Raw genomic sequence first — 13,257 nt, 5'->3', positions numbered from 1 at the left:
CGCTAACTTGTCTAGTTGTGAGAACTTAATGAAAAGGTGCATTGTTGTTATGGGTTAATGAAGCATAGTTAAACTTGGAGTCTTTCTTCTCATTTATCAGCAGTCAAGATTAGTTCCCTATTTTCATTTACCTTCAAGACTCTGTTTGCACACTCGCATTGCACATCGCGAATTGTGTACTGAGAAGCATTTATGAAAATTGGAAAGATACCACTTGCATTGCACATTGCAAGTACTGTAAATGAAATTTGATTTTTGATAGTAGCATCATTATTCCTAATAGAAACAGCCTGCAGAGTGGACGAGCGTTCCGTGCGCACAGGTGGAACGATAAATTTAATTACCATCAAAGTTCATGTCCAATGTAAAGTGGCAGAGTGTGTTTGTGAAAGTAATATCAGAATCAGTTTAGATGTTTAATGTCAGAAAAATATTTCAGTAAAGTGTCACCTCATGAATTTTCAAGCAGTTTTATCAGAAAGTGAATTGCTTCCTTGCATACGAATTGTTTGATGTATCGGCTAGTCTGGATTTCGTATAGTGTAGCTTCACCTCCACATGTTTACATTCAAAGTTAAAGTTTCACATAGTGCTGTTGCCCTGAACTGAGATTTACATATTTCAACATCTAAAATAAGTTTTACACATTTTTCAGATACCAACTTGACACTTACGAACAGTGGTGGTCCAACTAAAATTCATTTTTTCTTACGTACTACACGAGTATGTAATAAAAAATGGGGGTTCCTCTTTAAAAAACGCAGTTCATATCCGTTTGACCTATGGCAGCGCCATCTAGCGGGCCAACCATAGCGCCATCTGGTTTCCCCCTTCAAGCTAGACAAGTTTCGTCCTTTGTGGTTTTTTCGTTTGACGCTTATTTCGTGAGATATTTGGCCCGGTCTCGATCAATGGACTACCCTGTAGATACACCAAACAGTTCTGCTTGAGGAACTTTCTCAAGTGAGCATTATAGTAGAGATCGAAAATACCGCTTCAGTTGTAAGATGACTGCCGTTCAACTCATCCAAAGCAGCATAAGGTGGCTGCTCTTCGTGTAATGCTTTAGACTCCCTCTCTCAAAACAAAATTACATGCGTGAGCTGGTTACTCCTAAATCCATAGCACATTCTAATGGTTACCAGCGTTGTTGATGTTCTTCTCCAGCAAATGCAATCGAGAGTCGCATCTAACAATTGGTATCAGATTGCCCTATCATCTACTAGTAATGTTTCCACAAAGTTTCATTGTCCCACGAGCACTCGTTTTCCATGGGGGCCCTCTCAAGCATTGACAGTTGAATTACAATCACCCTGCATTTTATTTAGAACGTAGAATCAGTTTTGAGTATATAAGCGCTCCTCTTCAAGTACGTATTTCCTAGGTATAAGTGTCTCAAGTACACGTTCGAAAAGTTGTCTCATTGCCGGGATGTAGTAACTAATAAATCTTAATGAATTTTAACGAAAAAACGGCATTATAAGCACAGGTTGTTTGGTGTAATTCTGCAGATAACAGACGGCAACACATCACTTATCGCCTTCGTGAAAAGGTTCACAAATGTAATGATCGATGTTTTTCACTCGATAAGCTCATTTCATGCACTGTTCTCTACGTTCATTAAAATATAAAACACCTATAATATACCAGTATGCTCTGAGAAAGACAAATGCAAAATCACGTCATATATAGGGTGTAAGTTGGTTGATTGGTTGATTCGGGTGAGTGGACTAAACAGCGAGGTCATCGGTCCTATCGGATTAGGGAAGGATGGGGAAGGAAGTCGGCCGTGCCGTTTCAAAGGAACCATCCCGGCATTTGCCTGAAGCGATTTAGGGAAATCACGGAAAACCTAAATCAGCGTGGTCGGACGCGGGATTGAACCGTCGTCCTCACGAATGCGAGTCCAGTGTGCTAACCGCTGCCATAGCAACCTCGCTCGGTAGTGTGTAAACGACTTATTAGCAACCTGTCAGTAAACCTGCTGGGATTATTACGAGCTGTTTCTTTTTCTTTTATCTGATGTGAAACTTCCTTCCAGTGTTGTATCGATCTGAAGTGGGGTAAATAATGTTCAAAAAACCAGCCCATTATATATCAAGATGTATCATTTGAAATGACCAGCAAGAGACACGTAATTCACTATAGTGCTGCAGAAGAATCTATACGTCTAGACAAATAACTCATCGGTCTCCATGACTGAGATATTATTTCAAAGGAGTAAAGCATATTCTCTTAGATATTTTAAAACTTTCCAACCTGCAATATTTAACAATTAAGAGCACAACAATAAACGGTAACATTTCCAGAAATACACAAGTTACTGAAGGCAAAAGTGTAACTAGGAATAGCAGGCACATCCTAAGATGAGTGTAGTACCAAAGCTAGACGACAGAAGAACTATCAGTATTCTGATGTGTGGTTCCGGTTGAGACAGGACGGATTGCTTAAACAACGACATAGATCTGGCGCCGATCGACTATGATCGAAACTACTCATACTGTAAAAAATGTGCAACTGAGGCGGCAAAATAAACGACATATGATTTTTGTAACTGACTAAGTTCTGCCATAAATTTTACCCAGTAATAGCGAAATGACTGTCAATCACAGGAGGAGCACGTATACTTGGAAAAGGCCTGGAGAGGGGAAGACTCCAGCTGTATTACATCTGCGGAGATTCCGCAGTCAGATAATAACGGACTGCGAGACGTACCCTGTTGCAGATACAGCTTCATATCGCAATTTAGTATTGGTGAAAGGTAGCCTGAATTTGAAGAAAATCATCCGCAACAATCAGTGTGGAAGGAAGTGGGATATTAAATTGGTGAGGAATCATCATGTGTGTCTGAAGTTCCCCAAGGCTGTAGATACCGGGATAACGAGGAGACAGTTGGGTTGAAGAAGAATTGACGCCTTAGAAAGGGGAATCACTGAAGTTGGACGGACAAATATCGAATACACAGGTAGGAAGGTAACGACGAAGAAACCTTGGGTAACACTAGAAATCAGTTGAGCGAAGAACGAAGAAAGTAGAAAAATTCTCAGGAGAAGACAGCAATACAGCAATATTGGTCACCTAATAACGAAATAAATAAGAAGGCAAGGAAAACTGAAGCCAAACGGTGGCGGGAAAAGCGAGAAGATATTGAAAAGTAAATGGTCGTCGGATGGACAGATTCAGCGTGATGAAATTAAAAGCAAAGATATGAACATCAAGAGTGCATGAGGAATTCCAATGTTAAGCGGAGAGGAAATAGCAGATTGGTGGAGAGAGTACATTCAAGGTATCTGCAATTGGGAGGAAACGTCTGATGACGTTACTGAAGAAGACGTGGGAGCTGGTACGAAAGACGTAAGGAATCCTGTGCTAGGGTGTCAGAGAGTAACAGAGCTTTGGAAGAGCTGCGATAAAGCAAAGTGGAAAGTATTCTGCTACCTTCGAAGCAGAACGGCCGAAACAAGGGGATCATAAAAAACAGGTCATCACAGGCAAAGAGAGCGTTTCTGTCCCAGGGAAGTCTGCTAGTAAGAAACATCGGCGTTAATATGACGAAGAATTTACTGAGTATGTAAGATTGGAATAAGGCGTTTGATTGTAGTGAATAATGCACTGAGAGAAAAGCGGAAAACAAGAGAATTTAAGCGTTTGAGACGTGGTGTTACAGAAGGATGTCCAAAACCCACTGGACTAATAAAATAAGTAATGAGGAGGCTCTCCACAGAATCATCAAAGAACGGAGCATTTATAAAAAACAGTAACAAAAAGAAGGGTTGGGATGATTCGACATGTGTTAAAGGCATCACGGATTAACTTCCTTGGTACTAGAAGAGTCTTGGAGGGTAAAAATCACGCAAAACACTAATCACTCCAAAAAGGAAGAAAAGCTTTAAATCCTCTTCCTTTTTAATCCCTCATTGTTATAGCATAAGGGAACAATTGACAGGAATGGGGGAAAGAAATACAGTAGAAGAAGAATGGGTAGCTTTGAGGGATGAAGTAGTGAAGGCAGCAGAGGATCACATAGGTAAAAAGACGAGGGCTAGTAGAAATCCTTGGGTAACAGAAGAAATATTGAATTTCATTGATGAAAGGACAAAATATAAAAATGCAGTAAATGAAGCAGGCAAAAAGCAATACAAACGTCTCAAAAATGAGATCGACAGGAAGTGCAAAATGGCTAAGCAGGGATGGCTAGAGGACAAATGTAAGGATGTAGAGGCTTATCTCACTAGGGGTAAGATAGATACTGCCTACAGGAAAATTAAAGAGACCTTTGGAGAAAAGAGAACCACTTGTATGAATATCAATAACTCAGATGGAAACCCAGTTCTAAGCAAAGAAGGGAAAGCAGAAAGGTGGAAGGAGTATATAGAGGGTTTATACAAGGGCGATGTACTTGAGGACAATATTATGGAAATGGAAGAGGATGTAGATGAAGATGAAATGGGAGATACGATACTGCGTGAAGAGTTTGACAGAGCACTGAAAGACCTGAGTCGAAACAAGGCCCCCGGAGTGGACAACATTCCATTGGAACTACTGACAGCCTTGGGAGAGCCAGTCCTGACAAAACTCTACCATCTCGTGAGCAAGATGTATGAAACAGGTGAAATACCCTCAGACTTCAAGAAGAATATAATAATTCCAATCCCAAAGAAAGCAGGTGTTGACAGATGTGAAAATTACCGGACAATCAGTTTAATAAGCCACAGCTGCAAAATACTAACACGAATTATTTACAGACGAATGGAAAAACTAGTAGAAGCCGGCCTCGGGGAAGATCAGTTTGGATTTCGTAGAAATACTGGAACACGTGAGGCAATACTGACCTTACGACTTATCTTAGAAGAAAGATTAAGGAAAGGCAAACCTACGTTTCTAGCATTTGTAGACTTAGAGAAAGCTTTTGACAATGTTGACTGGAATACTCTCTTTCAAATTCTAAAGGTGGCAGGGGTAAAATACAGGGAGCGAAAGGCTATTTACAATTTGTACAGAAACCAGATGGCAGTTATAAGAGTCGAGGGACATGAAAGGGAAGCAGCGGTTGGGAAGGGAGTAAGACAGGGTTGTAGCCTCTCCCCGATGTTATTCAATCTGTATATTGAGCAAGCAGTAAAGGAAACAAAAGAAAAATTTGGAGTAGGTATTAAAATCCATGGAGAAGAAATAAAAACTTTGAGGTTCGCCGATGACATTGTAATTCTGTCAGAGACAGCAAAGGACTTGGAAGAGCAGTTGAACGGAATGGATGGTGTCTTGAAGGGAGGATATAAGATGAACATCAACAAAAGCAAAACGAGGATAATGGAATGTAATCGAATTAAGTCGGGTGATGTTGAGGGTATTAGATTAGGAAATGAGACACTTAAAGTAGCAAAGGAGTTTTGCTATTTGGGGAGCAAAATAACTGATGATGGTCGAAGTAGAGAGGATATAAAATGTAGACTGGCAATGGCAAGGAAAGCGTTTCTGAAGAAGAGAAATTTGTTAACATCGAGTATAGATTTAAGTGTCAGGAAGTCATTTCTGAAAGTATTTGTATGGAGTGTAGCTATGTATGGAAGTGAAACATGGACGGTAAATAGTTTGGACAAGAAGAGAATAGAAGCTTTCGAAATGTGGTGCTACAGAAGAATGCTGAAGATTAGATGGGTAGATCACATAACTAATGAGGAAGTATTGAATAGGATAGGGGAGAAGAGAAGTTTGTGGCACAACTTGACCAGAAGAAGGGATCGGTTGGTAGGACATGTTCTGAGGCATCAAGGGATCACCAATTTAGTATTGGAGGGCATCGTGGAGGGTAAAAATCGTAGGGGGAGACCAAGAGATGAATACACTAAGCAGATTCAGAAGGATGTAGGTTGCAGTAGGTACTGGGAGATGAAGAAGCTTGCACAGGATAGAATAGCATGGAGAGCTGCATCAAACCAGTCTCGGGACTGAAGACCACAACAACAACAACATTGTTATAACAAACTTCGTGCATTCATTTTAAATAACTGTTGCGATTAGATATTCTATCTGCGGCGTAGGACCACCCACACAATGATCGTGCAGTTTTTTTAGTCATTTGTACAGTTTGACGTAACTAAAAATGTTTATTACACGGTTACAAAGATAGTAGTAATGCACTCAGATATAGTAGTTTATCGAGAAATGTCTACGAATCCTGAAATGTGGCTGTCATTTCGCCTCGTTTCGTTGATTAGCGTCAGCTGCTACACTCAATGAGTTCCAAAGATGTGTGTGTCTCGACTGAGCCCACATCTTGCGTGACTATCTTTGGAGTGACATGTTGCAGGACGACAATAATGCCTCGTGGCGTTCTGCGAAGTTTGACCGATTACGTGCTTGGCCGGCGAAACTTTATTAAAGGCGATTTTTGCTTTAGGCAGTCGTGGTGAACCTTCAGTGCTAGGAGGAAGGAGATTTACGAGATGGAGTTGCGTGCTGCTTAAATTGGTGAGATCATGCGATGCTCTTGTTTGTAGGGAACGCAATGGTGTTCTGATCTTCTGTCGTAACTTCACACTAGTTCCTCTGTTCCTTTAGCACGTAGTAAATCAATTCCTTTTATTGACAGTTTACGTGAACCAGAACTCGTTATTTTGCGAGCTTCATACCCATATGGACAAGGGTTTCCAACCAGCATTTCATCATCAATTCTTGTATAATGCTTCCGTAGCCTCTCTCAGCTAGAAGTAACTCGTTCACTCTTAGAAAGCAGTGAAGAAAACAAAAGGAAAATCTGGAGTGCAAATTAAAGCGCAGGGAGAATAAATAAAAACTCTGAGGTTTAAGAACCTTCAACATCGCAGCGCGTCAGCAATCGTTGGTTAATATATTAAAAAACTAAAATCCCGCCTCGATTGCGAAAAAAGCACCTAGTGTTAAGTGTTAACCCAGGTTTCGTCGTAGATAACTACACCTTATTCAGAACAACAATAAAACCCACAAGTGCCTAAGAAGACCTTTGTCAATGATTAAAAGAACACCATAGCTATACATTTATAAACGAAAAAGAAAAGGAAAACACAAACAGTACGTATGTACGAAGTCAAAACCCCTACTTATCTTAATGGTGTACGCTCCACCTAGTTTATGGCGGGTCATGGCCCATCGAACATAGGCCGGTGTGAGGTGGAGAGTACACCATTAAGATAAGTAGGGGTTTTGACTTCGTATATACGTACTGTTTGTGTTTTCCTGTTCTTTTTCCTTTGTAAATGTATAGCTATGGTGTTCTTTTAATCATTGACAAAGGTCTTCTTAGGCACTTGTGGGTTTTATTGTTGTTCTGAAGAAGGTGTAGTTATCTACGACGAAACCTGGGTTAACACTTAACACTAGGTGCTTTTTTCGCAATAGAGGCGGGATTTTAGTTTTTTAATACTTTGAGGTTTGCCGATAATAGTGCAATTCTGTCAGACAGCGAAGGATTTAGAGGAGCATATGAACGGGATTGACAGTGTCTGGATAGGAGGATATAACACGAACAGCAACAAAAGCAAACAAGGGTAATGGCTTCTAGTCGCCGATGCTGAGGGAATAAGATTAGGAAATCAGACACTTGAAGTAACAGATGAGTTCTGCTGTTTAGACAGCGAAATAACTGATAATGGTTGAAGTAGAGAGTATATGAAATGTAGATTGGCAATGGCAAGAAAAGCGTTTTTGAAGAACAGAAATTTGATAACATCGTATATAGATTTGAGTGTAGTTGAAGGGTATTTGCCTGTAGTGTACTCATGTGTGGAAGTGAAACATGGAAGATAAACAGTGCCTACAAGAAAACGGTACAGGCTTTTGAAATGTGGTGCTACAGAAAAATGCTGAAGATTAGTTGGGTAGACTGTTTAAGTAATAAATAGATACTGAAAAGAATTAAGGAGACAAGAAATTTGTGGCACAACTTGACTAGAAGAAGGCATCAATTGATAGACACATTCCGTGACATCAATTGGCCGCCAATTCAGTATAGGAGGGAGGTGAGGGGGGAGAGATAAAAGTCGGAGAGGCAGACCAAGAGATGAATACAGTACGCAGATTCAGAAGGACGTAGGTTGCAGTAGTTACCCAGAGATGAAGAAGCTTGCACAGGACAAAGCAGCATGGAGAGCTGCACCAAACCAGTCTTCAGGCCGAAGACCGCAACATCTTAGGCCAATGTTACAGTGTAAAAGATCTTTGAAACATATATTTTACAGAAGTAGTTTTGTAAAGTATTTGACGATGTACTGAAGTACTTTTGTCCTATTTTTTATAAAACTTAGCACGTGGTTATAGCTTTCATAAAAGAATTGTCGAGGAACTTTGACAGTGTAATATACATGCTAGTAATTTTCTGTCGAGTGCTGAGGAAAATGTACTAGGTAATTGTTCTTCTTTGAGGAACTGAAGTCCCTATCTATGAATAATGGGTCCCCTTGCTTCCGACTCCTTTAAATTGTTTCACGAGTAATGTGCAATGTTGTCTCTTAACGCATCCACTGGCGTTCTTGATTGTCTTGGTCGATTTGCGACTGTACTTTTACGTCAGACTTATTTGTAAATTGCTACTGACCTAATATGGCGAACCTAAAACGGAAATAGTCCAGATGTGAATATTTTCCTGAGATTTATTCTCGTTTTCCTCATTTACTGCTCATCCCATATTTCCATAAGCCTACGACAGGCAGTGCTATGCGTATGTTACTATTTATATAAGAATATACAGCCTACAGTTGCAGGTTAACTTTATCGTTTACCTAGGTTTCAACGTTATTAATAACGTCTTCTTCCGAACCTGCACAAGTTAATATTATAATGCGCTAGCAAATTATATTAGATATGGTCATCCTACAGGGTGCAACGTCTAGTACTTATATAAATTATTATTTAAATGTTTGCCTAAAACAGGCAATGTCATCTTCATAAAACTTGATGCATAACCATAAGGTTTTGTCACTTCTATAAAACAAGCTGTAGCAAATTCACTTTAAGCCCGTTGCATGGGCCTCGTCGTGTGCCTAGAGACTGTGGACCACGAGGGCTTCGCGGTCTGTGTAGTGGACTGTTAAGGCAGCCAGTCCACAGTGAAGTAGCCGAAAGGGCATGCACTTGGTCCTTCGATGGACAACCTGTAGTGGACTGACAAGGCAGCCAGTCCACAGAGACGGGTAGCCGAAAGGGCACGCGTCAACTCACGCCGTCTGGCGTTAAGTCTGGAACAGAATTCGTAATGAATGTGATAAAGAAAAGAACGTAGCTACTAGAACACTTAACTTTTATATTGTCCTTTGGTATACAGCATTCTTGATGATACAAGTGAGACTATCTTGATATACATGCAATGGTACAAATGGCACCTTGCTAGGTCGTAGCCATTAACTTAGCTGAAGGCTATTCTGTCTCTCGGCAAATGAGAGAAAGGCTTCGATCAGTGTAGTCGCTAGCAATGTCGTCGTACAACTGGGGCGAGTGCCAGTACGTCTCTCTAGACCTGCCTTGTGGTGGCGCTCGGTCTGCGATCCTGACAGTGGCGACACGCGGGTCCGACATGTACTAATGGACCGCGGCCGATTTAAGCTACCACCTAGCAAGTGTGGTGTCTGGCGGTGACACCACATTCCTCCCCCGCAAATCGGCGAACGGTCGTGTGATAAGGCTTCCGCCCGCCGTGGGGAGGACCCCATGTTGACGTATGCGATGAGGTGGGGAGCCTAACAACAGGCGAGGCTGTGCCACCCGCACCCGGCCATTCGGTCCGAGGGGAGCTAGGAAACGCCTGAAAACCTAGTCCAGGGTGCACGTCAACATGCGGTGTATGCGCCCGTAATGAAACAGGAGGGGCCGAAGGGTCGACCTCCATTGCGTCGGGGGATCCGACGCGCGATGACGACATCTGGGCCGGAGCGGGCAAGAGTTCCAAGGCGGAGGACAGCTGGTCACGGGAAGCGATCGGCGGCGCGTGACCCAGGGAGGCGCTGGGCGGCTGCAGCGAAGCGTCCACTGCGGGCGGCGCCGGCGGGAGAACAGGCGGCGCCGGCGGCGGCGGCGGCAGCGGCGCGTCGCCATGGGGCAAAATGGAAGGCATCGTCGGTAACACCTGGGGATGTGGCGAGCCAGTAGATGGGTCCCCAGGGCGCTGACCGGACGGCACCGTCGCTGAAAGCAGACGGGGAGTAGCAGAACCCAGGCGACGGCAGAGGCGCAGCTGATTGAGATGCCGACGCACCTCACCAGAGGCCCCCAAAACCAAACACATCGCGCGGCCGAGGCAGCGAAGAATGCGCCCTGCGAGCCAACGCCGTGAACCTCGATAGTTGCGATAAAATACAACGTCGCCAGGAGAAAAGCAGGAGTCTGCCGCTGCACAGGAACCTGATGCGGCGGATGCAGCAAAGACATCAAGGTTCGATGAGGACGACCGTGGAGCAACTCAGCCGGCGAGCGACCATCGCGGGGCTGAGAGCAATACGAGGACAAAAAGAGCAATAACGCGTCCTCCCGAGAATGCGACTCTTTCAACTTCAACATCTGTGACTTGAAAGTCCGGACCAATCGTTCAGCGGCACCGTTTGACTGAGGCGAAAACGGCGCGGATGTCAGATGTTGAATACCATTGGCCTTGCAGAATGACTGAAATTCGGCAGACATGAATTGTGGGCCATTGTCGGAAACAATAGTCTGTGGAAGACCTTCAATGCAAAAAATAGCAGACAACGCTTGGATGGTGGCAGATGACGTCGTGGAAGACATCCAGACAACAAAAGGAAAATGACTGAAAGAATCGACAACAACCAACCATCGAGCATTCCAGAAGGGACCAGCAAAATCGATATGTAAGCGTTGCCAAGGGGAAGTGGCCTTTGGCCACGCAAAGAATTTCCGCGGTGGTGCGGATTGTTGTTCGGCACACGCCAGGCAAGAAGAGCACATATTCGTAATCGCAGCATTGATTCCGAACCAAGTACAGTGCTGACGAGCAAATTGTTTCGTACGCACTATACCCCAATGTCCTTGGTGGAGAAGCCGTAAGACAGAGGACTGTAACGAACGTGGGACCACGACCCTAGACTGATCATTACCAGAACGCAACAACAAAACACCACGTCGTACAAAAAGTCTCTCCCTGTGAGCAAAAAATCGGCGAACCAGCGGATCCTCGATCCGTGACTTTGACAAGGGCCATTGCGTAGCAACAAAACGCAAAACGGTAGCAAGGACAGGGTCAGCAGCTGTGGCTGTAGCTACACGACGAAAATCTATCGGAAACGATTCGACCACGTCATCGGTTTCCGAATCAATGAACATGCAAGCAAGTTCGGAAGAATCGAGTGCTCGATCCGCAGCAACAGGCAAACGGGACAACGCATCAGCGTTTCCGTGCTGAGCAGTGGACCGATACAAGATATTGTAGCGGTTGGCGACCTCATAACGCAATGCGTGGGGAACATTGCGCGCTCGGAAAAATTTCGGTTGCGCGTTTACTTGCAGTTCCAAAGGTGCTTTATAGTCCTCAGCGCAACCAAGGCCTGGTGCAAAAATGTCTGCAAATTCTTCACATAGACTAGAAACACTGGCTGAAGGCACAGTCTGATTCACTGATAGCACCTGATTTACGATAGACAAGTTAAACAACTGAAATAAATCTAAACCAAACAAGTTCACAGCAGTAGAAGAACGAAGAACGTAAAATGACACAAGTTTTGTTTGTTTCTTGTATGTAGCAAGAAGAGTGCACTGTCCTAACACAGGGATAGCTTGTCCGGAATAACTCTTGAGCTGAACATTTGCGGCACGCAACGGAGGTGCGCCCAGTTGTTTGTACGTGTGGTGATTGAGCAATGAAACTGCAGCTCCGGTATCGAGCTGGAACGGTATCACTTGTCCGGCAAAGTCCAAATCTACAAAAAGTTTATTGTCCTGCTGACGACAAGAGCGACTGGTTTGTGCAACGTGAACAGACACTGGTACTGAATCACGTGCTACGTGACGGGATTTGCGTCGACGTCGACGCACACTCTTTGTGGGACGAACACAGTCACTGTTTGAGATAGTGGCACTGGACGGGGTGGAATTAACTACATGAATGTCCATGGGCGAGGGTTCCCGAGCCCGAGTGTCCTTGGGTCGATTCCGGCGCGAAGCAAAGGGCCTGGAATGGTTGTGATTGTCTGATCTGAGCTTTTTCTGGCAAACACTTTGAACATGTCCTTTCTTGTTACAGAAAAAGCAAATAGCCTGGCGGGACGGGCAATTCTCACACGAATGTCTAGTTGCACACCGCGGGCATGATTTCACTGCATTTGCGTGCTTGCGCGGGACACGTGGCTGCGCGGACGTGCGCGAGGGCAGGTTAGCGTTCCGTGCAGCGGGCCCGGCGGGCCGGTTAATGTGACACACGGCTGGCGAAGTTGCAAATGATTCCTGAGCAAAGTCAAGTGTGTCTTGCCTATCCAATACGTCTATCACTTGTTGAAGGGAGGGATTAACTAGTTTCAAAATCTGTTCCCTTATGCGAACATCAGAAACGTTCTGTGCTATTGCATCACGCACCATAGTATCTGAATAAGGGAGGCCACAGTCACATTCAAATGCACACTCCCTAGTAAGTCCTTGCAAAGTTGCAACCCGCTCCCTATTAGTCTGACCGGCCGTACGTTTTGTACGAAAGAACGTATACCGTTTTGCAACGACATTGACTGTTTCCTTGAAATAGGCATCTAACGCCGACAAAATTTCTTCATAGGAGAGAGTTGCTATGTCGCGCCGGGGAAACAATTTCACTATCGAAACTTCCTGGCAGATTAAAACTGTGTGCCCGACCGAGACTCGAACTCGGGACCTTTGCCATTCGCGGGCAAGTGCTCTACCAACTGAGCTACCGAAGCACGACTCACGCCCGGTACTCACAGCTTTACTTCTGCCAGTACCTCGTCTCCTACCTTCCAAACTTTACAGACGCTCTCCTGCGAACCTTGCAGAACTAGCACTCCTGAAAGAAAGGATATTGCGGAGACATGGCTTAGCCACAGCCTGGGGGATGTTTCCAGAATGAGATTTTCACTCTGCAGCGGAGTGTGCGCTGATATGAAACTTCCTGGCAGATTAAAACTGTGTGCCCGACCGAGACTCGAACTCGGGACCTTTGCCATTCGCGGGCAAGTGCTCTACCAACTGAGCTACCGAAGCACGACTCACGCCCGGTACTCACAGCTTTACTTCTGCCAGTACCTCGTCTCCTACCTTCCAAACTTTACAGAA

Source organism: Schistocerca nitens, chromosome 6 (assembly GCF_023898315.1).
Source record: "Schistocerca nitens isolate TAMUIC-IGC-003100 chromosome 6, iqSchNite1.1, whole genome shotgun sequence".
Lineage (NCBI taxonomy): Eukaryota > Metazoa > Arthropoda > Insecta > Orthoptera > Acrididae > Schistocerca > Schistocerca nitens.
Note: the sequence above shows the minus strand (reverse complement) of the source record.